Source organism: Rhinichthys klamathensis, unplaced genomic scaffold (assembly GCF_029890125.1).
Source record: "Rhinichthys klamathensis goyatoka isolate OS25496 unplaced genomic scaffold, OSU_Roscu_1.1 h1tg000186l_1, whole genome shotgun sequence".
In the NCBI taxonomy this organism is placed as follows: Eukaryota; Metazoa; Chordata; class Actinopteri; order Cypriniformes; family Leuciscidae; genus Rhinichthys; species Rhinichthys klamathensis.
This window is the reverse complement of record NW_026606714.1, coordinates 3,537,035-3,562,628: the sequence shown is the minus strand read 5'-3', so window position 1 is coordinate 3,562,628 and position 25,594 is coordinate 3,537,035. Positions and strand designations below refer to the sequence as shown.

The 25,594-nt window shown below is 39.9% G+C and overlaps 1 pseudogene; it reads right to left on the bottom strand.

Annotated features, from left to right (window-relative positions):
• LOC130095180 (protocadherin-1-like) overlaps window positions 1-25,594 on the bottom strand; it is a 182,377-nt pseudogene that overhangs the window by 70,324 nt on the left and 86,459 nt on the right.

Sequence of the window (25,594 nt, the reverse complement as noted above, 5' to 3'; positions counted from 1 at the left end):
TTGTTTTGACCCCAAAATATTCCTTTAAGAGTGTGTGTTGTGTGTACACATACACATCACTGATTAATTCCACTGTAATTGAAATACTAAATGCTTTCAGTGTGTGCCTGCCTTTTGGCTATGACTTTCACCCTCTCAGAAGCTGTTGCTGAGGATTCTTGGTTTGTAGCACCTCGCCTGGCGGAAAGGAGAGACGGCATCCCTCACTATATGAGAAGTAGCTGATCCCTACAGCTACAATGGAGGAGGATTATATCAGGTTTTCCTGGTGTGTGTGTGTGTGCTTATATGAATAGGTAATTGCAATATCTTGTCAAGAATTAATGCTTTTTTGTACATGTAAGATGAGTGTTGACAAGGTCTATACAGTTTTCAACAAAAAACATATTCAAATCAGTAGTTAATTTGCTTAAATTCTGACATTTAGTTCACAGTGCCTAAGAATTCAGATTGACCTTATTTTACTATTTTTTTGTTTTAAAGCAAAACGAGCGTGAGTGAAGGGCATACAAGTAAACAGCTCAGTGCAGCTCATTACCAGCCGTTACTTAAACAACAACAAAAAAGCTGTAAGATGTAGAAGATCTAAAGAGATATTTCTGAAAGAGAGTAGGAGGAGTTCATTTCTTCTTACCATTCTCGGGGTGTTCCATCTCTCCGATGCTGCCATCCGGGGTGGTGCGTTCATAGTGGTCTTCAGGTAGGGCGAGGGGCCCGATACGCGGCCCTGAAGAGCTCTTACTGCTGGGTGTCTCTGACTCGTCCAGACCGCTGTCATAGTAACTGTGCTGAGAAGGATCCTGCAGATCTTGCGCCTGATTGGCTGTGGAGAAGGTCACTCGGGCGATGCGGGAGCTGTGATTTGACAGAGACCGAGAGAGAGGTCAAAGGTCAGTGTGCATGTTCATAACATCATCAGGTATCTTGGTGAATGATTGAATAATTTTCAATCTAATATACAACAACTTTGTACAGTGAATCAGTATTGATCAGTGTTTAGCTCACATATAGCGCTGCTAGTGCACCATTTGTTCCACAGACATGTATGATAAATTATGTGTATTATAACAAAACAATGTGTTAATTTCTAAGTGATCTGAATTACAATTTGAACTGAACTAATATTTTGAGAGACCAGAATATTATAGAGACTTGGCCATGGGCTTTTTGGCAAGTAATCAACTCATTATTCAATCAATAACCATTCATATTTTCTTCAGAAAAACAAACAAATATATATTACAATTCAATTCAATTATCACAATTATTTATAATATAAAAAATACAAATCATATAATACTTGCTCTGAATAATAACTTTAAGTGCACAACAGATTATCATCTAATGTAATAATAAGAAATTCAGACTTGGTGTGTGTGTTTAAGACATCCTTAACAAAATAAATTTTAAAAATCGTACTGACCCCAAACTTTTGGGGTGTGTAAATATCATGCATTCCTAACTTAAATGAAATAGTTTCTAAGGCAGATGCTGCTTTCCATCCAAATGTTGATCTATGTATTAATTGTAGTAGCTCGAATTGCATCTTTATGAAGATCCACAGACGTTAGCCATTGCACATACGTTATTTCCCTTACATCTATATGTATGCATCCCTGGCATGAGCAAATCCCCTCAGCACACACTCATTGTACATCCCAGAGTCATACACACAGAGGACCTAAACACACTCTCTCTCTCTCTCACACACACACCTAAGGCTCAGTGAGGAGTGTATTAAGCAAGTGTTAGCTAAATCGAGTGTGACTGCAGAAGCCAGGTTTGATAAGGATGATAGAAGCCACAGCTCTCCCACAGGAGAAAGCCCACTTCACCACCACCAACCCCTCCCTCCAGTGGCACTGGCGAGAGAATAGGACATTTCGTCAAGATGGAATGAGACAGCTCGCAAATTGGCATTTGGAGCTAGACGGAGACCACTGTCAGCCACCCAGCTCTCCGAGGGCACATCCACCCCTCCACATACCAATCACAAAACACAAACCTTTAGAGAGAGCGATAGAAAAGGAGTGGGAAAGTAAAAACAAGTAAAAGAAATCCATACTCATCCTCTCACAGTTATCTATAATACAGAGATGCTCCTCAACCACATCTCTCTTTTTATTTTCTCTCTCTCTCTCTCTCTCTCTCTCTCTCTCTCTCTCTCTCTCCTCTCTCTCTCTCTCTCTCTCTCTCTCTCTCTCTCTCTCTCTTCTCTCTCTCTCTCTCTCTCTCTCTCTCTCTCTCTCCTCCTCTCTCTCTCTCTCTCTCCGTCTCTCTCTCTCTCTCACTCTCTCTCTTCTCTCTCTCCTCTCTCTCTCTCTCTCTCTCTCTCTCTCTCTCGCCATGCAGAGTTGCCACAGGGAAACACAACCAGTTCATTTCTCCCTCCCTTTCCACTTCTCAGCCGCCACACATTCGGTTTGAGAGCGAAGCTGTGATGTTTTGTTTTGGTTATTTTTACAAGGTAAACATTTTCTTGTGCAACACTTCCGCTACGAACACCCAAAGCTGCTTGCGTCACACGCAAATTATTTGTGAGCGCGAGGAGAAACTCCTAAAGAAATACACAAAGAAACTCACTTCTCTTAATCTCACACTTCTGCTGGAGACAATGAAGAAATCCTGGAGAACACAAAGCATTTCTCAAGACAAGGCCAGATGACCCTGCCGGATCAGAACATAAGTGTTCCCAGTGGTTAAATATGTGTTGTCAGTTCTCATAAATGTTGCTCAGAGGACAGATAATGACTATACCACTGTGAATGTGATGCTTTTAGATTTGCTGAAAGAAATGACAATTGTTCAGCGGGGCGTAATTACTGTAGGTCTGCTATTCTGTAATTGCAATTTTCTAAAGTGCTATAAATTCTACACATTTGTAATTGATGCATAGAGTTCAGCAAAAATTTCGAGCAACATCAGCTGTTCAATATGATTTTATTTTCAACTGAATGTCCTATGCTGCAACATATCATTGAGGATTTTCAGCATGGGTTAATGGAAATTGTCACCACACAAACAAGAAAGATTCTTCCATAAGTGCATTAATGAGGAGGAGACGTCACCTTTATTGCATCTGTGTTGCAGTTGCTAGTTTAATGAATGGAAAAGGAATAGCTGGAGATAATTAGCAATCCTTAAGTGCAATCTGATGTAACAGAAGATGGGCGTTAGTTTAGCCATCTTGATGCATGCAAAGGCTCAGGGAGGCTTCAAAACCTTCGGTTGCTGCATGTAACACTCTGGCCTGACTTTTTTAGCACTCCTAAACACATAGCTCATCTCCTCTGTTCCAGATAAAATAAAGATAAGCCGCACAGTGCACATTTGTGTAAAGCACAACACTTCTATTCAGAGGGGTGAATAGTTTTTGCTGAGGGATTCGTTCTAGGCATCTTGCTGTATCTGCTACGAAACCTGCCATCCCCTTACACTGATAAACTAGAGTGTGCAGAGTGTCCGGTGGATGTGTGTAGATGGATACACGGACACACTGGTCTATTGTCCTCCCTGTTCAGTAAGAAGGGAGGTGAATAATACCAGACGAGCAGCTCTGAGCTTATTGGATCTGTGCATCTGTATCTTTCGGTGTGCGTTTCATTGTATCCTCTTCCTCATTAGTTTTCTCTCTCTGTGAGGATAAGACAGTGAAGGGCTATTTGTAAGACTATAATCCATACTCTCACACAGACACATATGCAGAGATGATACTGGGGATGCGCTGATATGATAATATGATTTCTGTATCTCATTCTCAAACTGAGATGAGTAAAAGTGGATCAGAATATAGAGAAGGTTTTGAGTGCAGTGTGTGTGTGTGTGTGTGTGTGAAAGATAGAGTTTCTTTCGCTGTACTTTCTGTAAAAGCTGCTTTTGTTCCCCCTCTTGGTGTACTTCTACTATTTTAGCCCCCAGCTAAGTCAGCACTCACTCACAAACAAAACCAGCTCCCACTACTAACCTCCCCTCTCCCTCCCTTGTGCTGTCGGTCTTGCTCTCCCTCCCTCTGTTCCAAGCTAGAGGGTAGGTGCCAGGGTTGAGCTATGTAAGGAATGACAGCTATGCCTGAGGACGGGATTGGTTAGCTGGAAAATGCACCCTGTGGACTCAAGTACCTGCCTCAGTCCTCAGACTGCAGAAAAGCTTTGATTCCTGTTAACAGCATCAGAGAGATGTGTAGAGAGAGACAAGGGTGCAGGGAGACGAAAGTGGGAGTGAATTCTGTGACTATGAGGGATGGAGATGCTGAGGCGCCGGCAAGCCAAACAGGAGAGTGAGATGAGCAGATAAGGTGAAGAACAAAGTATGGAGAGAGTGATTCATGCGATTGGTGGGAATTACACTGAACTGATTCTTAAAGACAATGTGAAGTCAAAATTGACCCATTTCATTTCTTAAATAAATTCCAAAGAAATATTGGACGGAGAACATTTACTCTCCTCTATAATGAATTTCTTGACGTCACCAATCCATCTGTCATACTGAAGCCGCATCTGCTAAGGAAGTCTATAATACCTGGGTAAGGCTAGCAATCTGTGATCATTCTCATTTGTTTATTTATATTTGTCATATAAAAATATAATACAAAATATAATTTAATTAAAACTACAACCTGAGGGTATGTGGTTTTAAAATCAAGATACAAATGTGACTCTAGCTTCTCTTCAGAAAGGCAGCATTGCGCTGTCAAAACTCACAGATATGTATCCCTCCATCATTTCTAATGAAGTGAAGACTCATTTGCACTCTTGGAGGCTTTCAGCAGATACATCCTCCCCTGAGGAGCAGGAAGACAACACTCCACTATCTATAGCTGTGTCACACACTCCCTTCCATCAACTGCCTCGCCGACACTGGCTCTTAATGCTACATTAGCATGTGTGTCTTATTCAACTAGAAGCCAGAGGCCCAGGTCTAAAGTCTGCCTGTGGATTAGAGAGATGAGATGTGAGCAGACAGCAGCTGCCCAATCACCTGACTTAAGACTAACAACCTCTAACAGGCTCTCAAACAGACATGCTCGGCAAACGCTTCGCCAAGGCACATTTCGGATGGTGCTGGCGTCTTAGTGATGAAGAGGCGGCCAGATTGTCATTTTTCATGTTAAATTAGCTATCAAAAGCTACAAGAATTTGTACAGAACTTCATTTTATCATGCCTTCAAATTGCATATTTTCGTCAATGTCACGGATGGGCACATCTGTTTTGCAAAATAAATGGGCATTATGTAAATTCTAAATGGAAATGAAGTGTGACCTACTAAACATAACTCAAATGAAAATGAGTGGTCAGACTAGAGGAGGGAAAAAAAACAATAGATATCTAACAATGCCTTGTTTTGACTACATGTTTAAACACACACAATATTCACCAATATTCAGTTGTGTTATCATTTGAATTCCTTTCACATGAACTGAGGAGCAGCTAAACACAACACGAAGTGACGGGTCTGAAGGTTTGCCATGGCAACAGGGGTCTGTGATGGATACACTACAGTAATGACAGAGGTAGAGCGACGCTCGCATTTTCACACACACAGCCCCCCCAAATCTCGCTTCAACACAACAAATCAACTTTAAAAACATCAAGAGTGTCTGTGAATATATTTTCAATTTACTGCTCAATGCACCAAAACATATCGGCTCTCAAACGCTCAGATATCGCTGGCAACACAACGGCAGCATGCCAATCACACACTTATCAGCTCAGTTTAGATTACTCTGGAAGTTACAGTGTCAAGGGTATTTCCGATCAGTGCGCGCACACACACACACACACACACACACAGGCATCTGGGGACAATTGTGAACTGGTATTAAAACACCTGAGCTCTGCTACAGAAAATTTTCATTCCAATATCCGTGCAAACTCAAATCCCCTCCCAAAAATGAAAGATACAAGAAGTCATGTGTAAATACTTTGGCAATACGCACTTCACTAGCGTCATCCTCCTCCCAACAAATACAAAAAAAAAAACATGTTTACTGGGACCCAAAAAAAAATAATTCTGCCATCATTTACTAAACCCTCCACTTGTTCAACACAAGCATTGAAATGTTTAGGAATGTTTAGAAATTAACACTTTTATTCAGGACGAATGCATTAAAATTGATCAAAAGTGACAGTTTACATTGTTACAAAATATTTATATTTCAAATGAATGCTGTTGGTTTGAACTTTTTTATTCATCAAAGAATTCTGATCAAAAAGGCTTCTTTAAAAAGGTTATTTAAAAGATCTTACCATCCCGAAACTTTTGAACTAGCGTGGTCTAACTTATATGTCTTTCTTTTATGGAACACAAAAGAGAAATTTAGCAAAACGTTGAGCTATTTTCAATATAATGAAAGTGATTGGGGATCAAAATGTTCAATAGTCTTGTTCAATAGTCTTAAATTTAAGTTGTTATTCAGTTCTCTATCTCTCATATCTTATTCATATTTCTGTATACTCAGATGAGTGACATGACATGTAATCATTTGGACTGGTGTGTTAAAGAAAACGTACCACGTTTTCAAGATTTTCAGTAAGTAGTTTAGCCTGTCCTCTCACAAAACTATCATATGATTTTCATTCCATTGTATGGACCACTTTTATGATGAACTTGACAGCCCAAAATCTCCATTCACTTTCATTATAAAGACAAGAGTGGCAAATTGATTCAAGAAAGCATCTTTCTCTCTCTTACATTTTGTTTTCTCTCTCCAGGAATGCTAAAACCAATGCAGGTGGGGAGAAAAAAAAAAACTACTGTAGGCCCATAAAAAGACAACTAATATACCTACTACTCTATCATGCTGGCGACTTTCTATTGTCTTCTATACTGAGTTAATGCTACAGTATTTTCTATGCCATAAAACTACCCTCACAGAAACCTTTCTGCATTTTTAAATATTCATTAAGACATTACTTAGTATGTTTATGGTCCCACAATAGGTGATGTCAGGTTTTACTATCCTTGCTGGGACCAACTGTTTGTGTGGATAGCAAACTCGACCCACACACATATTTTAGCATACACTAGTTTCAACTGAAGTAAATTCTTTTAAGGCATACACTTACAAAGAAAGGGTGAGTTCTTAAGATGTTCAGATATATGTTTTCCCTCAGGCAAACTTCAGAAAACAAACACACACAAACTCACAAAACCTGATACCTCCCTCTCTTTAAACGATACTACGATTCCAGTGTAATGGCTCAGTTAATCTCTCTCAATGTTCTTTGTGTTTGAGAGAATTGAGCAATTGCTATGACTATTGGCCCTTTGAGGTTGTAATATAACATTGAAATGATGCATACGAAAGCATACATAGCCTTTTCTCAGATTGTGGCGATAATGCCATGGAAACGATGCTGGCTGATGCAAATGTATGGTTATGCCAACTAAAGTGGGAAAATTGTGCATTGAAACTTATCTATCTTCCTCTTTCTTTTGCAAACACACACTACCTTACTTAAGATAGTAGCAGACCATGGCTTATCCTGTATTTTGTTTCAATTTTCCAACCCAGGCTCACTGGTAAAACGTGCCCGTATGTTTGCTTCTTGCACTTCCTACTAAGCCACACATATGAAGCTAAACGTCAAAATGCATTAGTTTACAAATCATGCACAATGGTAAAAGTGTGTTAAGGTTATAGTGTAAGGTTATATTTTGCGAAACCCCACAAAAATAAGTCTTCATTAACCGATTATCTTCCCGTAATTATAATTTGTGTGGAAGTTGTTGGTGTTCACTGCCACTTCTGTTAATTGCAGGTGGAAATTTGCATTGAATTGTATTTAGGCACGTTTTTGGAATCTGGCATGAATTTAGCTAGTGGGACATTTTTTATATTTTCGGCAATTATCACCGGGTTTAGCCAAACCTCTAAACACCAGCAGACCACCTTGGGCTAGTTAAAATGTTTCTACCAACATGGTCAACCTTCAGTCTTCAGTAATTCCTACATTCTCTTTCTCAATCTCTGTCATTCCTTTAGCCCATCTCTTCTTCTGATGAAGAGAGAGGAAAATAAAGATGGAAGAAGAGTGAAAGAGACAGAGATAAGTGATGAGCAGCAGTCAGTCACTGTGTCTCTTTGAAGGACATCGATTGAGTCATCTATTCCGACGGTTTATACGGCCCTCAGTATTTTCAGACAGGTTTGGTGCGGGTATGTATGTGTGTGTGTTTGTACGTGTAAATGATTTTTATCTCTGAGGGGAGGGAAGAAAAGAGTCTTGTTGGAAGGACATCAGAGTCGTAGAGAAAAAGTCAACCAAACGACTAGTGCTTAGCAACACACAAACAGTCATTAGCCATATTTAGCCAATGTAAAATTTCCAAAACAGAATTGGTCTGAGGTCTAAATAGAAATGCAAAATGCATTTAGTGTTTAAATGTAAAAGACTCAAAAGCTGAGTTAATTAACACTGTAAAAAATAAATAAAAAAAATATCTATTGACAGGCATGCATTAGCATTTCTGACTAGCATTAGCATAGCATCACACAAACAGCAGTTAGCCAAATTTAACCAATATAAAACTTCCAAAAAGAATTTGGTCTGAGGTATGTACGGGAATAGAAATTAGGTAACATGTAACGCACAAATTGAAGATTCAAACAAAGTTAATCAACATAACACCAAAAAGGTTTCCTGCACAAATATTTGCCATGAAAACCATAGTTTCCACCAAAAAGAAAAAGCACAATACAGAAAATGTTGCATTGTGGGTCAATACTCGTCACTGCCCTCTGACAATGGCTACAGATGCTGCTTATTGTATTTATTGAACCTCAAAAATGGCTGTAATTTATGGTTTCACCTTAGTAGCATTGGGTGAATCTGTTGTAACCATGGTAACGTCTTTGTAAGGGTTACTAAATGATGAATAATAGGTCTAAATCGTTCAATTAGTGCTTAAATGCTTTGTTCTCTCACAATGACCTCATGTGGGAATCGTAAGCACTTTTGGCTTTAGCTAGTTAGACTCCGTGGCTTCACCTTCACAATGGCCACTGCTGTGTTAATGTGTGTGACTTTCACAGAATGTGCCATAGACCTGGGAGGCAGGTCACCTCTCTGGTGCTTCTCTCTTCCTCTCCCCATGGTCCTCTCTTTCCCCGATTCCCTCTCCACTTCCATTTTTTCCTTCCCTCTTTCTGAGCAGGACATTAATCAGCCAGAAACTCGTGAGTATCTCTTTCTTTCTCCTCTATCTCTACTTACAATCAACACTATAACCTCTTATTTCTCTGAAGAAACTCGGGAGGTCATTTTAGAGATGCGCATGTGTATCTGCGTGTGTTGGTAAGTGTTTGGGAAAGAGCTGAGTGGCGCTCTCTGTTAGCTAGACATCCTGCTATCAGATAGCTGCTGGCAATACACAGATAAGACCAGATAAGACACTCTCTCTCTCTCTCTCTCTCTCTCTCTCTCTCTCTCTCTCTCATCTCTCTCTCCTCTCTCTCTCTCTCTCTCTCTCTCTCTCTCTCTCTCTCTCTCTCTCTCCTCTCTCTCTCTCTCTCTCTCTCTCTTCTCTCTCTCTCTCTCTCTCTCTCTCTCTCTCTCTCTCTCTCTCTCTCTCTCTCACTCACACACACACACACAGTGTGAGATCTAAAGCTAAATGACTGATGTTGACATATAGCCTAATAGATGGGCAAGAATGGATAATAATACGAATGGATATTTCATATTACCACAGTACTCTTCAGATCTAGAGGTTAATGAGGGCCTTCTTCCTATGTGATTGGGTTCATGGACAGTGAGTCTGAAACCAGTTTAAGTGTTTCTATTTAGCCCTTTTTTTATATATATAATTTAATATATCAGCATAACAATTGCCAAGCATGGTTTTGTAATTTAACTAAATGTAATACTATTTATTATTTAAAATAATGACACATATATATATATATATATATATATATATATATAATTTATTATACACAAAGCAACAAACTCACGTAATTAACCTTTTAACTCACACACACACAAATGTAAGAATCTTATTTAAAATATATATATATATAATTTGAAATAATTATCTCTATTATTCTAAATCATATTCTTACATTTTGGGGTGTGTGCGCGCCCACACATTTGAAAGGTTAATTATGTGAGCATTTTGCTTCATAAGAGTAATATTAGCTTATCATTAGGAATCTGCAAAGAAGTGCAAAAAAAAAAACAAGCAAGGTTATCATTTTCACAAACTGCAATGGTGGTCAACGTCAACGCTCCGGTGAGAAAGAACTGCTCTATACAGATCATCCAAGGCTAAGTTAAAAGTAAACTTATCTAACACAGGTGTGTTAAATTTAGTGCTCGCTTGATTATTACAATCATAATTGACAATCAAACACAAATGACTTTTATATGTATGAGGTAACTGCGACAGCACTCAAGCAGACCTAAATTTAACACTGATGCTTCCCCTAGGAGTTTCAGGGTTCAGTGGTTGGAATAGACTCAACACAGACCTCATGTCAGGAAAGGCACTACAGTAGTTGAGAAAATGCAGGTGAACATCAGTAATTGCTCTTTTGGCCTCTACTGCAATGAAGCAATAGGTTTCAGGCAGTTCTGTAGAAGGCCGTGTGTGTGTTCTGCTGCTGTAAATCAGTGGAACGACTTCATGGGCTTCACAAAACACATTGGCAGGTCTTCAGCATCCACTTGTTATGGGAACTGTGCCATCGCTGGACATTCAAGGGTTGTTGTGAAATTCAAAGCAGTAAAAAAAAATTATCAAAGAAAAACCAGACAGAACAGAATATATATTAAATTTACTGTAATTTCAATATATCAGTGGAATCAACTGCCTACCCATCACCCCGTGCAATTTTTCTTATACCTTCAAATGTGCTGATATCAAACAAATGGAGAGGAAGATGAAAGGTGTTTGAAGGAAGAGAAATGAAAGGCAGATGAGACGATGTGTACGTGTGAAGAAGCAGAAAAAGGAGCAGCACGTGTGTATATGCCTTGTGTTCCCCTCTACTTCACTTTTCATTATTTTATGCTTGCTGCGTCTTTTTAAAGGTGCTCTCCTTCTTTGTCACTTTCTTGCCGCACCTCATTTTTTTTTCTCCCGTTGCGCTCTTTGTGGCCTCGGCAGGAAGGATGACGGGTGACTACTCCATCGCCGCCTGAAGCGCTGGTCTTTATCACACTGTACACGCTAAATATAGCCCACTTCGTGCACGCGGGACGGAGGGGAGCGAGCGTCTACAAATGATTTAGTGTGTGTGCTTCATGCATGTTTGCATCAAGGATGTTATAAAACTCGGGGAAAGGCTAACGGTTAGCAGTAGCATTCATCTCAAAGGCAGTTGCTCGGCTAGGGCAGGACCCCTTGGATGTAGCCTATGCAATTTAAAATCTCTGCCAAATCTAGAAGTTTTGAATTCACACGCCAAAGTATACTTCGGTTTATCCTACGTGGTGCGTACAGTATGTGACACAATTTGCATTATCAGCACATTACACGCATACTGTACTTATGCAGATTGACTTTTTAAACCGCATTTCTTACCACGTTTGTCCACAAGGTGGCAACACTGCAAATTGCATCATCAGCACAGTTCACACTTACCATATTGCGTAGATCGGATTTTCTAACTGTGATTTTTCACACATGCACCTCAAATTTTTTCTAACTAATTAGTTTGTCCACAAGGCCCCAGGCTATTATTTCACAGTCGCAAAAGAAACAGGAGACAACAACAACAACAAACTACTGGAGACGGCAACAACAGATGCCCATGTTGACTGCTTGTGTGAAGGGGGTTTGGAGACTTGCGCACATTTAAACAAGTCATACATTTTAAGGGCTTTACCAGACAAGGCCTTCCCAACCAACTTTCAAATTCAAACTTGGTTAGCCTATTAAATGTCTGCATGCTTTTTTCTTGCCTTTTTTCCCTACCACATACTTTAGTAATCTAAATTAGGTATCATCAAAAGCTTAAAACTCAAAATACATCCTGTGTAACCATTTTGGAACTGGACATCGCATACTTTAATGCTGCACCTTAATGCCTTTTAGCGTGCTTCAAATTTGAAACACAGCTTGGTAATGGACAAGTCCTTGATTTTCTTTTAAATATATATGTTGCATGAATTATTATTTTTTTTTACAGAATATCTGCTTTACAGTAAACAAACTTATTTACACTTTCATTTTTTGAAGCTGCTTTCCTTAAAAAAAGAGACATTAGGTCTGTATTCCAAAGCATTCATGAATTACATCCATTCAAGTTCAAATTATCCTCAGTAAAGAGTGTGACAGTGAACAGTTTAAACCCCAGAGAGAGCAGTAGAAGTGCTTATCCAAGTTATCTAAGCAATGCCAGGGACACAATGCCTAATATCTCCCTCTGTTGGTCAGCTCTCTCATTCTGCCTCCACAAATGCAAAATCTCTCAGTCTGTTTGTGAAACTCAGCAGACAGGGCTGGGAATATCTGATCTAAAGACCCGGTTACTTTGCATACATATCTGATGTGGGTTTTGGTGGAGACTCAAAGTCTCTCTCTCTCTCTCTCTCTCTATCTCTCGGTCTCTCACTGTGCACTTGCATGCAGAATGATGAATCTGTACACATGGTGCTGGTGTCAGAGAGAGTGGGGAACAGATGGTGCTCTACGCTCAGAGGAGAGGTTACGGACGCCAATAGGCAGGCGAATGCAGCCCAACACAATTACAGACATCCACTCTCTATTCATCCAGCTAAATTATGAATACAGGACTATGTTCTTTTGGATAGGCAAACGAGAGATATGGTGAGGTCATTGCAAGCCACTGCTGACATCTTGATTTTTTTTTATGCTTACAAAATACACGGCAGGGCAGACATCACCATTCATAATGACTGTGTATGTATTTAAGCAGACAAAATGCAAACTAGGCCTGCTTAGTTTGCATTTCAAAATGGCCACATAAAGATGCAAAAGCGATAGACACGGAACAAATGAAGCTCAAAGAGTTCTTAAAGAATAAAAACTAAACAGTAATTGTGTCTGTAGCCTAGGTGTGTTTATACTGAAACACAGATTGCGTGAGGAGGGGAAAAAAAGTCAAGTTTTCTTAACGATCACACAGGCTGTTACATAATGTTAACTGGTTAAGTTTTGGAATACTGTACCAGTCACAACATGTCTAACAGAGGCCAAGGGTTTGGTGACGACAAGAGCGAGGGCGACATTGGCAGGGATCGAGGATGACATGCTACTGTCAAAAGAACCCAAAGCCAAGAAGCCATTAGCTTGTTTTCCAGCCACAATTTGTTATGCAAACTTTAGGATGTTGCATAAAAATGCTGTACTAGAAATAAATAAAACCATAAATAAATACAAATTAAAATCCCCAAATGTGCATTAAAAAACACTCCCTTAAGGGCATCCTTAGGTTCTTAAATAAAATCAAATAAAATAAAAACCTGACCCCGCCCTAACCTTTGAACGGTAGTCTAGCTAATGCCACAAACACACACACACACCACACAGAGAACTGCTAAATAAAGCAATGGGGTGGGAAGCTGTCTGGGTGATGACAGATGCAATGACCCCAAAAGGAATTCTGACAAAAATAATAATAATAATAATAATACAATCCCAAAGAATGCTACATATGTGCAAAACTATTCGGAAGCCTGGACTCTGATGTTGGACAGCCACAGGGTACAACAAGTCTAGCTAAAATACAAACTTCAGCATGCAACAAGGCTTCCTCAGCTAGCCTAAGATGCTGAAACTAAGAGACACTAGAGAATTCCACAGAAACAGGGGACGACAAACAAACATGTAAACACAATCTCTCTCACATTCAAAGTATGAAAGCTGCTTATCATCTCTATGTTGTGTTTGTTCACCAGGGCCACTGCTGTAACTCCACATGTACACACTCATACTCAGTAATGCACAAAATAAACATTATCATGGGAGATGGAGAGATCAAAACAATACTGGCACCATTCAAAGCACTTCATCAGCATTGGCACTATCATTTCACTGTACTAAGGCCTTCTGTTGAGCCTCATCTCAGCCCTCTGTAAACCTGATGGCACGAGCACACACAACAAGGTATTTGTCATTCCTGAATCCTTAGCAGTCATCTTTGACTGCTATCTCAGATCTGTATCTAGATTGCTACAAAGTTTCAGCAGCATAATACTTATCAGCTGAACATGTTGTCAACCAATATAAAACTATAAATCAGATAAAATCTCTACAAATCAGAATAGAGTGAACTTGAGTTTTTCCACAAACAGAAACGTTTCATGTCGAGACGCTTAGACGCATCAGTAAACTTCAGGCATCCATGAACGTATTGCTGCAAAACACGACATACAGTACGTTTAACAGTTGTTAATTTTACGGAATTATCTGAACTCGTGTTCTCAAAAAGATTATACAATCTGTACACCCAATGACAAACTGCTCTGGTCATAAAAAGAAATGAAGTTTTGGTTTGGTTGCTTTACTTTTACTTTCTTTCCCAGATGTCACCTTTGTGGCTATAGTGAGCAAAAGGTAAAAGTAGATCTATGAGGCGGCAAAGAAATAAGAAATAAAAGGGAGAGAGAGAGAAAAGAGCGAGAGTCTTCTTTGTGTTCTTAGACAAGCATCTGATTTGAACCCACAGTTCAAGACCTCTTCCAGAATACAAAGCACTCTTTTATGCACCTCAGACAAAGCGGCGGTCTCTTCCATGTGCACACAAAGCCTGCTCCACTCACTTTGTACACCTTTTGTTTGTTTTAAGTGCTATATTTTCCAATGTTAGCACATTGTTATGAGATACTGATGTCTGTTGTGTCCACTTCTGCTTTCAGTGAAGGCCTGTGTGTGTGTGTGTGTGTGTAAAGCAATGTCACAGTAATGAAAAAGCACCTTTTAATACTTCTAAAATGATGACAGGATGCATCATGCCATCTGTTATGAAAAACGGAGGGGAGAGAGAGAGAGAGAGAGAGAGAGAGGGAGAGAGAGAGAGAGAGAGAGAGAGAGAGAGAGAGAGAGAGAGAGAGAGAGAGAGAGAGAGAGAGAGAGAGAGAGAGAGAGAGAGAGAGAGAGAGAGAGAGAGAGATCATATCACGAATAAGCAAGCAAAACACCACGCTACTGCAAACCTAACAATCAAAAGATATCGACCTGCTCTTGCTAATCAAGCTAGACTGTGTTTTCACAGAAAACATGATGTGTGTGCGCGTTAGGAAGTGTATTAGAGCTTCTACTTCCTGATTAAGCACATTTGCTCATTTCACGAAATGCCTTGAAATTAATGAACAAACAAGTGACAGCAAAACCTCAGATAATAATTAGCACAATTATGAAGCGACTCCCAACAGCTCTCATATGCCAGAGTCTACAGTCGTGTTTATGTGCAAATTATGAGCTGTGTGATTTATTGCCTTTTGTCTCCAAAGCCTCCAGTGGGTTACAGGGAATGAAGTTATTGGTTTCATATTTTGAAGAGGTTCTAATTTGCTAAAGGAAATTATGGAACTCAGTCCTGTTCGTTTTAGAGCATTTGGTTAGAAAACAAGATGCCGTCATTTGAAGTACAGATGGTAAACCCACTTGCCAGCATTCAAACTTCCTCCTAGAGTCTGGCAAGACCAAAACTTCAAAAAGTTACAGGGTCACATCACCTCATCGAGGAGGAGGGATATTTCTGAACACAGTGATTGACAGACATAATGCACCACATCTCTGGGTACAGAGTATTAGCCAAGAATTAAGAATAGTTTTAATTGCAGAAATGGAGGAAATACTGTGATAAATATCACCACCAGATCATCCTTGTATAGGCTAGACTACCGTTCAAAAAGCTTGTAAATGTTGTTGAAAGAAGTCTCTTATGCTCAATTAAAGGGACAATGAGTACTTTATGTATTTTATTATTTAAAATCAATATTTGTATTCATAAATATGTCCTCAATGGTGTAGAAATACCTCTGCCAATTATTTGCCAATTATTTGACTTATCCTCGTAAACAAATAATTTATTATCTCTATATACATGGGACGGGTAGGTCCACGGAGGCTTCCATGTAGTTCCGCCATCTTGAAAAACTATAATAGCAGAGAGGGACAAAAAGTACTAGGCCAACGCGTTTCCACAGCGTGTTTTCGTTCAGAGCCAGCGTGACGTAACTGAAAGCAGCAGAAACGGAGGAGCAGAGCAGTGAGATGCGCTTGTCACTGCCCCGGCAAGTTTAAAAGGCTGCATTGCAAATCCTCGTCGCCAGAAAAGTCCAAAATAGATTGTAAAAGGAAACGTGACCGGAGATTACAAAAAACACGAGTTAATGTCGGGATAGCTTTTCCAGGTGGATAGAGCTAATGCAGGAGAAAGATTTCAAAAGAGACGCTGAAGTCCTGCTTTCTTCTCGACAGGTAAGTCAACGTTACAGTCTTAATTACTGTTAAACTTAAAGCTTTTTTTCATTGTTTGGTTGTGTACTTATAGACAGATGAACATTTATAGTTATAAAAGTTGATGATGGTATCTAACAATGCACGTACTTCAGAAAACATAACGAATAAAGAAGGCATAGCTACTTATTACAATAGTTCATGTTTTTCACAGTAAGTAATTCATACTGTGACATTTGTTTGTTCGTTGTGTCAAGTTGCTGTTTGTTGTTTGAAATAACAAACCTGTTCACCCGAAGGAACACTCGATGAAGTGCTATTAGAAGACATCCTGTCATAGCTTTTTGGTACATACTGGCTACAGTAGATGCAACGCGCATTTGAAAAAGCGAGGCGCTGGAGAGCACAATTCATTTGAATGCAAAATACATTTTCACCGCTAGATGGGAGAAATTCCTACACATTGTCCCTTTAAAAGAAAACTATTATATATATATACACTCACCTAAAGGATTACTAGGGGACACCATACTAATACTGTGTTTGACCCCCTTTCGCCTTCAGAACTGCCTTAATTCTACGTGGCATTGATTCAACAAGGTGCTGAAAGCATTCTTTAGAAATGTTGGCCCATATTGATAGGATAGCATCTTGCAGTTGATGGAGATTTGTGGGATGCACATCCAGGGCATGAAGCTCCCGTTCCACCACATCCCAAAGATGCTCTATTGGGTTGAGATCTGGTGACTGTGGGGGCCATTTTAGTACAGTTAACTCATTGTCATGTTCAAGAAACCAATTTGAAATGATTCGAGCTTTGTGGCATGGTGCATTATCCTGCTGGAAGTAGCCATCAGAGGATGGGTACATGGTGGCCATAAAGGGATGGACATGGTCAGAAACAATGCTCAGGTAGGCCGTGGCATTTAAACGATGCCCAATTGGCACTAAGGGGCCTAAAGTGTGCCAAGAAAACATCCCCCACACCATTACACCGCCACCACCAGCCTGCACAGTGGTAACAAGGCATGATGGATCCATGTTCTCATTCTGTTTACGCCAAATTCTGACTCTACCATCTGAATGTCTCAACAGAAATCGAGACTCATCAGACCAGGCAACATTTTTCCTGTCTTCAACTGTCCAATTTTGGTGAGCTCTTGCAAATTGTAGCCTCTTTTTTCCTATTTGTAGTGGAGATGAGTGTTACCCGGTGGGGTCTTCTGCTGGTGTAGCCCATCCGCCTCAAGGTTGTGCGTGTTGTGGCTTCACAAATGCTTTCCTGCATACCTCGGTTGTAACGAGTGGTTATTTCAGTCAAAGTTGCTCTTCTATCAGCTTGAATCAGTCGGCCCATTCTCCTCTGACCTCTAGCATCAACAAGGCATTTTCGCCCACAGGACTGCCACATACTGGACGTTTGTCCCTTTTCACACCATTCTTTGTAAACCCTAGAAATGGTTGTGCGTGAAAATCCCAGTAACTGAGCAGATTGTGAAATACTCAGACCGGCCCATCTGGCACCAACAACCATGCCACGCTCAAAATTGCTTAAATCACCTTTCTTTCCCATTCTGACATTCAGTTTGGAGTTCAGGAGATTGTCTTGACCAGGACCACACCCCTAAATGCATTGAAGCAACTGCCATGTGATATTGGTTGATTAGATAATTGCATTAATGAGAAATTGAACAGGTGTTCCTAAAAATCCTTTAGGTGAGTGTGTATGTATATATATATATATATATATATATATATATATATTACTACAATATAAAATAAAAGTTTTCTATTTTAACATATTTAAAAATGTAATATTACTCATTACTCAAACATTACTCCAGTCTTCAGTGTCACATGATCCTCCAGAAATCATTCTAATATGCTGATCTGGTGCTCAAGAAACATTTCTTATTATAGTCAATGTTAAAAACAGTTGTGTTGCTTAATATTTGTGTGGAAACTATGATCATTTTTGTTCATGATTATTTGATGAATATAAAATTCAATTATTTGAAAGAGAAATCTTTTATGAAATTATAAATGTCTTTACTTTCACCTTTTGATCAATTTAATATGCACTTGCTGAATTAAAAGTTTTTAAATATTTTTAAATAACCCCAAAATTTTGAACGGTAGCATATTACTGACTTTCTCTGTGCCCAAATTGTGGTTAAATCAAACATCCTTCAAGTCTTTCAAGCAACACTAAAAATTATTTGATCTGATGCAACCAACAGGAATAGTTCAGCTGTGAACGGATGATTCACAAATCATCCCTCAGAAAAATGATGCATTGACGTCCATTATTAGCATTAAAATGCATCAACACACCATGCTCATCTACACACAAGCATATCTTTATGGTATACTGACAAACCAATAGTGTGAATTCACAAACTGAGGTTAGGCACTGTTGAGAATGTTTATATAATGTTATTATTATCAGTCTTTGTCTTTGGTTTTGTGTTTGACGCATAAACTCTAAGCCTAAGGAATGCTAGTCAGAACAATAGCCACAGCTGGCCAGGACATTGGCCATTGTATGGTATGTTTTAGCAATGACACTGTTTTATAAATCAGTATGACTTAACAGGAAAAGCATGAGAATACAAACTAGACAGATTGCATTTCCCCTTCCTCGCACAAACAATGGCACAACCTTCTCATGACTATCTTAATTAGCGATAGCAATCAGTTAATTAGTAAAGAACTTGATATTAGCTCCCGGTGATGATGACTATTTGTACAAACGTTCAGTTGAATTCTGTCCATGTCCATGTTCATGTTCCACGTTCCTCCCTATGTTTATTTATTTCTTATTCATTCACTTGTTTAATTCACCATTTAATTCACTGTGTTCCGAAGATGAACGGAGGTCTTACGGGCTTGGAACGACATGAGGGTGAGTCATTAATGACATAATTTTCATTTTTGGGTGAACTAATCCTTTAACGTGAGCTTTTTGGATGTTCTCTTTCAACAGTTAAATTCCAGTGCTTCGGGAATAAGATTCCAGCTATATATTAGCATTTGCGAGTGTTTGCCAGACTCAAAAACTTTATCCTGTTCCATCAAAGATCGCCAAGTTATTGGTACTGTTGGAGAGTTCTTTGATCTGAAATATGCAAGTAAAGGTCTATACACCTCTGAGGTGCGGATCAATACTCTTCTTTTCCTATTCCGTTCTCCCTGCATCCCTCCTTCCCAGCCTTTCGTCGTTTTTTCATTTGAACAGCAAGCTCTTTCATACCGGCACTGCCCATTAGGATTCAAGTGTGGTGGTGAGGCAAGCTCTCCGACTTAAACAAATGACAGTCTCTTCGTCATTTCCATGTCTTACTGTCAGACTCTGTTTTTCGGCCATCCATGGAGGCTGTTATACATAAATAGTTTGAGTCAACCGAAGAACAGTTCACGAATGGTTGAACTTGTACAGGTGATGTCTTGTGTTTGCTTATGGGTTTGTGCCAAAGTTGCAGTGTTTACACACTCTGTGTGCGCTGGCTATCACATTTACACACACGCAAAGACTCAGAGTTCACACAGCGAACTCCAGCATGCAAAGACGAAATCATGCAAATGCACAGTGTGTCCAGGCAAACAAACCCATCACATGAGCTTTTGTTTGCAAATGGCATCATAACACACATGCACACACAAATACATTAATTGGTCGATTTTTTTGTTTAAAACATGTGCCAAGTTCTTAAAATATGTCCTCTTTGTATTCATGATGGTTTCATGAGAGAGAGAGAGAGAGAGAGAGAGAGAGAGAGAGAGAGAGAGAGAGAGAGAGAGAGAGAGAGAGAGAGAGAGAGAGAGAGAGAAAGAGAGAGAGTAAAAATAATATATAATCAATTACATAAAATAGATACAAAAATAAAGGATTCATGAATTAAAAAATATATATTTTTTTATGTTTTATTATAATATTCATAGTTATTATAACTACTTATAATTCATTTATAATAATAATAATAATACGAACATCAACTTTGAAGAGAAAAACCAGGAAATGTAAGCTTTAGCGTTAAGTTCTGTCAGGAAGACTCAATTGCTACGTCACTTATTACCTTCTCATCTATCCAATCGCGTCTAATACTTGCGGTATAAAAGACCAGTACTTACACATGTTTGAGTTCGCAGATGCTGACGCTTTCATTCACCTCCATCCTCCCCACCACCACCAGGATGGTCCCTTCCCCTCCATCCTCCCCACCACCACCAGGATGGTCCCTTCCTATACCTCACAGGGGGTCGGCTGCGCCCCTGCCTTCGTCTTCAGGCAGGAAATGCAGAGTCCGGACCCTCGGATTGCGAGCTATGGACGGGGCCTACGCCAAAGAACTTTATTGCTTGCTGGGCTATTAATAAATGTATTTATTGTACAGTATTTATTCTCCGAGTCTTTCTGGTAGAACTGGCCCCGGTAACAATGGATTAGTTCTATCACCGAGCATCCTGAGAGGAAGACTTGCGCTTGCATATGTGTTCTTGCATAATATGTTTTGATGTTATTGTTGATAAGAGGAAGTTTAGCGAGGAGTGGCTTCTAACTGAGTTGTGTAGCACTGGTTGACTGAAGATAAGGAAAGTCTGCATTGTAGTGCACTTCAAAGCCTGCTTTCTCATAGCAGGCTTGTGCATTAGTGCATGTTCTCAACTGGCCCACAGGGACTCGACTAGTTGTGCATATGTATCTGAAATGACCATAACAATGACTAAACGCTAAAGTGTTAAAGTGGCCGTAGTTGCTATCGAGCAAGTCCAACATCACATATGGCGTGGTACCCGAGTCTCCCTCCTGGGCTCATCGTTTGGCCTAGTTCTCTGTGGTCAGCCCAGATGGAGGGGCCTTTATTTTGGCTCTTTCAGTCGATCGCAGCACACAATAGGTCGAATGGTCACTTTTCTTACGTTCCGCTAAAACAATCCTTCAATAATTGGAGACTCTGATCAGCCTGCCAAAGACAATAAAGGACAAATAAGCAAGATCAAAGCAGTAATCAATTTCTGTCCTATTTGAGTCTGTTTGTGAGTGTGTGTGTTTGTTTGCATTAGGCCGCCGGCCCATTTTGAGTGTGAGCGCTACAACAGCAATGTTAATGGTCACACCACATGGCATGCAGAGCGGGCTGGAGTCTAGGGGCTGAGGGCTGTGCCGTATAAACAAAACTCATCCAAAGAGATGGAATGAGAGAAAGGACACAAACAAAGAGGGAGAGAAAAACTGAGTGAGTGATGACCGCCAATCAAAACGGCTCCATCTCTCTGAGCAAGTGTCACGTTTCTGGCATGGAGGCCAGAGGAGATGGAAACATAAGAGGGATGGGGCAGGGGAAATTGGAGACTTAACAGCAGTGAAAGCCCATTATCATGCTGTGGCAGAGCTAGAAAAAAAATGGACTAAATAATAATAACATAATAAATAAAGACAAACAAATAGGAAGACAGGAAATGGAAAGTAAGCAGAACTGGAAGGAGTATCTTGGCTTCTCTCTAGAACCCATCTGCATTTCTTTACAATCATAAAACAACACTAGGGCAGCATTTATCAGCCTGATACAGCCTCTGGAAAGAGGCGAATTAAAGAGCCAAAATGAGATATGTGGAGATAAAGACCCTATGTGCGCAACGGCTGCCATTTGCTGCGAGATGCCCCCGAGGGGAGCAGGTTGTGATGGAGAGCCACAAATTTACACTTCGAATGCTTTCCGAGTAAGTAAAACAACAGCCGTGCCTTGCGCGAGACAGGTTCAACCAGCCGTTCTTTTGGAGACCCATGCTGGGAGTGAAGTCGAACGGGAATGATTCAAGTTCTGGACCCGTGCCAGCACCGATACCTCGTCTGTTTCCTGCGGTGCGGTCTCTGGGTGACCCCTGTGGCGGGCGTGTTAGAACATGCATGGAGATGGTTTGAGAGAGGTTAGTGTCGGAAAAGAATGATATTGTCAACACTGGTTGGCATGGCTTTTAAATGGCAATAGGCAGAAAGAAAACATATGGTTAATGGATTTAACAGTGCGAGGGTGCGCCTACGTGTGTTTTTGAACTGTTTTTTTTTTTACATGCCACCGTACAAATGTCAATCAAATCATCCATTCAAACCAGCTTTGTGCACCATTCAGAATTCAATTGAGAATGTCCTTTAAATTACAATTACATTTGAATTAAGGCAGCAATAACTGCTTTTTGAGTTTGAATGCAAGGAAGCAGAATTAAAATAAAAAATTTTAACCAAAAAAGGAAATCTTTTCAAGACAAACTTTTAATATTGACATGAAAAGACTTGAAAGAAAAGCCTTGACAAAAAAAAAAAATGTTTTTTCTGTATATTATGAACTTGAATAGAATTTGAATTTGAAGTAGCCTATGCAAAAAAATTGTAGTAAAGTAACTAGAAAAGAAATTTGAATTCTTGAAGAAATTTTGACAAACCAAATCTTGTTTTTTGAGGGGGTGGGGGGTTATAGGGCAGAAAAACAGACACAGAAAGACAGACAAATAGACAGATGACATTTCTTCGAATTGCAAATGAGTAAATTCTTCCTCTTCCTGTCGTTCCAGTTCAGTTCGAATTCATTCTCTTGAACTGGAAGGGAGACAGTTCTTCAATTCAAAATTTTGCACAACCCTGGTTCAAACACACAGCAAAAAGCCACTGAGCAAAATCGACAGCGTAGGTGTGTCTTTCTTCCTCTCTTAGGCTCCTGTCAGCCTGTGGGAGAGGAGTGTGTTGACAAGCGCAACCCCTGTCTTTGTCCCTGTTTGTTTGTGTATAAACAGCGGCAAGGGCAGAGAGGCTGAACCACCAGAACTCCAAACAAATGACCCAAATGAAGAGCTCACTTGGCAGCGTTAAAGGGACAGAGTTCACTACGCATCTGTCTGCTAACAAGCACCCTGCCGGAGAGCCTTTTGTGCTCCAATTTGCGACCTCACTGGCCTGAGAATGAAGAGAGGTGACCGACACAGGGTCACTTACAATCACAATCTCAGCCACTGCCAGATCATGAAACAACCTTTAAGCTGGACGCAACCATTTGTTTGTTTAAGACTTCATCAAACAGGATGGAGACCACAGTAGCTTTAAGATGCTTTCAAAAGCATTGGCAAACTTCGGCTACCACTACATTACAATGCCCAGGGGCTCGTCCATATCAAAGCAGCAATTTAAGAGTGTGTTTAACCACGCAAGCCCCTTACAATTCTATTTTTAAGAGAAGCGTTTCTGTCTGAGCAGGATAAATGAAGTCTGTACAAAGTCAAACGTTTTCTATTGTAGCCTATTTAATGCAAATGTACAAACACTGATTATTCCACTGTGGCCATTTTGGCAAATTCAACTGACAATGCAGTCAGTATTTTCCATATCAGAGGACAAAAAAAAGAGAGAGAGAGATAAACATCATTCTGTCTGAGTGAATCAATCGTTTACCTTGTCATTATTATTCGGTTTGCATATCAAATGTGTTTACATAAGAATAACAGACTTGAGGGAACAAAAACAATTCCCTTGTCAGCCTGAATATTTTCTTGTTGAAGTCTGGCCTTCGCTAAACGGACCGTTCAATCTCAATACATCTTCTAAATGTGGCGTGACAATTTAGGCATAATTACGTGGCTAATACGTTATTAACAGAGACATGGTAATGTATTTGGACGCCGAGAAGTGTTATCTCCAATTACCTTCATTTGGGTTTGTAAAACGATCAGGTAAAGTGTGAAATAAGACTGTCAGATAAGAGGGAGGGTTTGCAGGTGGAAATGTAAATATGCGTTCGATTGAGGTCGGAATGTCAAGGATATTTCATTAAGCTTGCCCGCTGCTTGCTGTGATAGCTGGGATTGGATAGAAAGGGAGGGAGGAGAGGCTAGGATTGGATATGTGAAACAGAAAGAGAGGAAGAACACAATTCATGAGAAATTATATATCATCTAATAAACTTTCACTTTAAAGCTTTTTTTGTTTGCTCTCAAGAAAATCTTTTTTTTTTGGACAATGACATTACATGAATTTCTTCAAATTTCAATGATTTTAAATTCTATATATTTACATCCAATCTCAAATTGCTATTATCCATACTGTTTTACACCTCTATTTAAAATACAGAAAAAAAGCCTTTTTTGTCACTTTAATCAATAATGAAAGGATTAAACGCAAATAATTTGCAAGATGGGCCAATTTCAAACCTTGAATTTCTCACTTCAGCAGCAACGCACATGTTCTAACCACTATGTCACAGCTCTTTTCACCTCCGGCTTTGCGCAGCTCAACGTTATCTGTGGTAGGCAATAAGGTGCAACTGTTTAGTCATTTCGTACGGTTGTGTTTTGACACATGCGCATACATTACTTGTGCTTTGGTACAAAGTGACCAGTGTTGCATTGTTAATAAGGATATCAGCTTGATTAAAACATGCCTGGGGCACTTTCACATTTGTCATTGTTAGATTAGATTCAGTTTGAGGCTTTTATATTTTGTCTCCTTGATTTTCACTCTCCAACACACACACACTTTGTCAGGCACCAGTGGCCAGCGGTCAGGGAGAGAGGATGCATTGCGGACATCATCTCGTTCATCATGAGTTGGACAGGGGGCAGTGGAGTTGACAGAGCTGTTCCATCAGTCACAGCAAAGATATATACACACACACACACAGACAGCACCACACACTCTCGGCGGAGATAGATCAGGTTGAGGTCCAGTGAACACTGTTTATCCACTTTCAACACGCACACATGCATCGTTTACTACATGGAGATCTTTCTTTCATCATAACTTATGCACCATAATTCACACGTTAACAGACACACACATATCGTGGAACACTTATTCCCCAGTGTCTTCTTGAGACATCCACAGAGGAGACAAACACACACACAGAATTGTTCCAGGGGCCATTGTATTGTTGGCCCAGACAGGGCCAGTTGCTGACGGAGATGGTTACCTTGGCATTGGGTGACAGCGGATCAATCTGTAATCTGTGTCTGTTATTGATGATGGTGTGTGAAAGAGAGATAATGGAGCTCGATTCCACCACCTGTCATCTCGCCGTTGTTTCCGAACTTATTCTGCTTGATTTCTGAAGCCAGACGTTTTGCATAGAATTCCACTACATATCAGAAAGATGAATGAGAGATTATCCTGCTGAAGAGACTGACAAAGTTTGTCATATACTGTATTGGGTTTGGACGCTGGCGTGCTTCCCAGCTTCA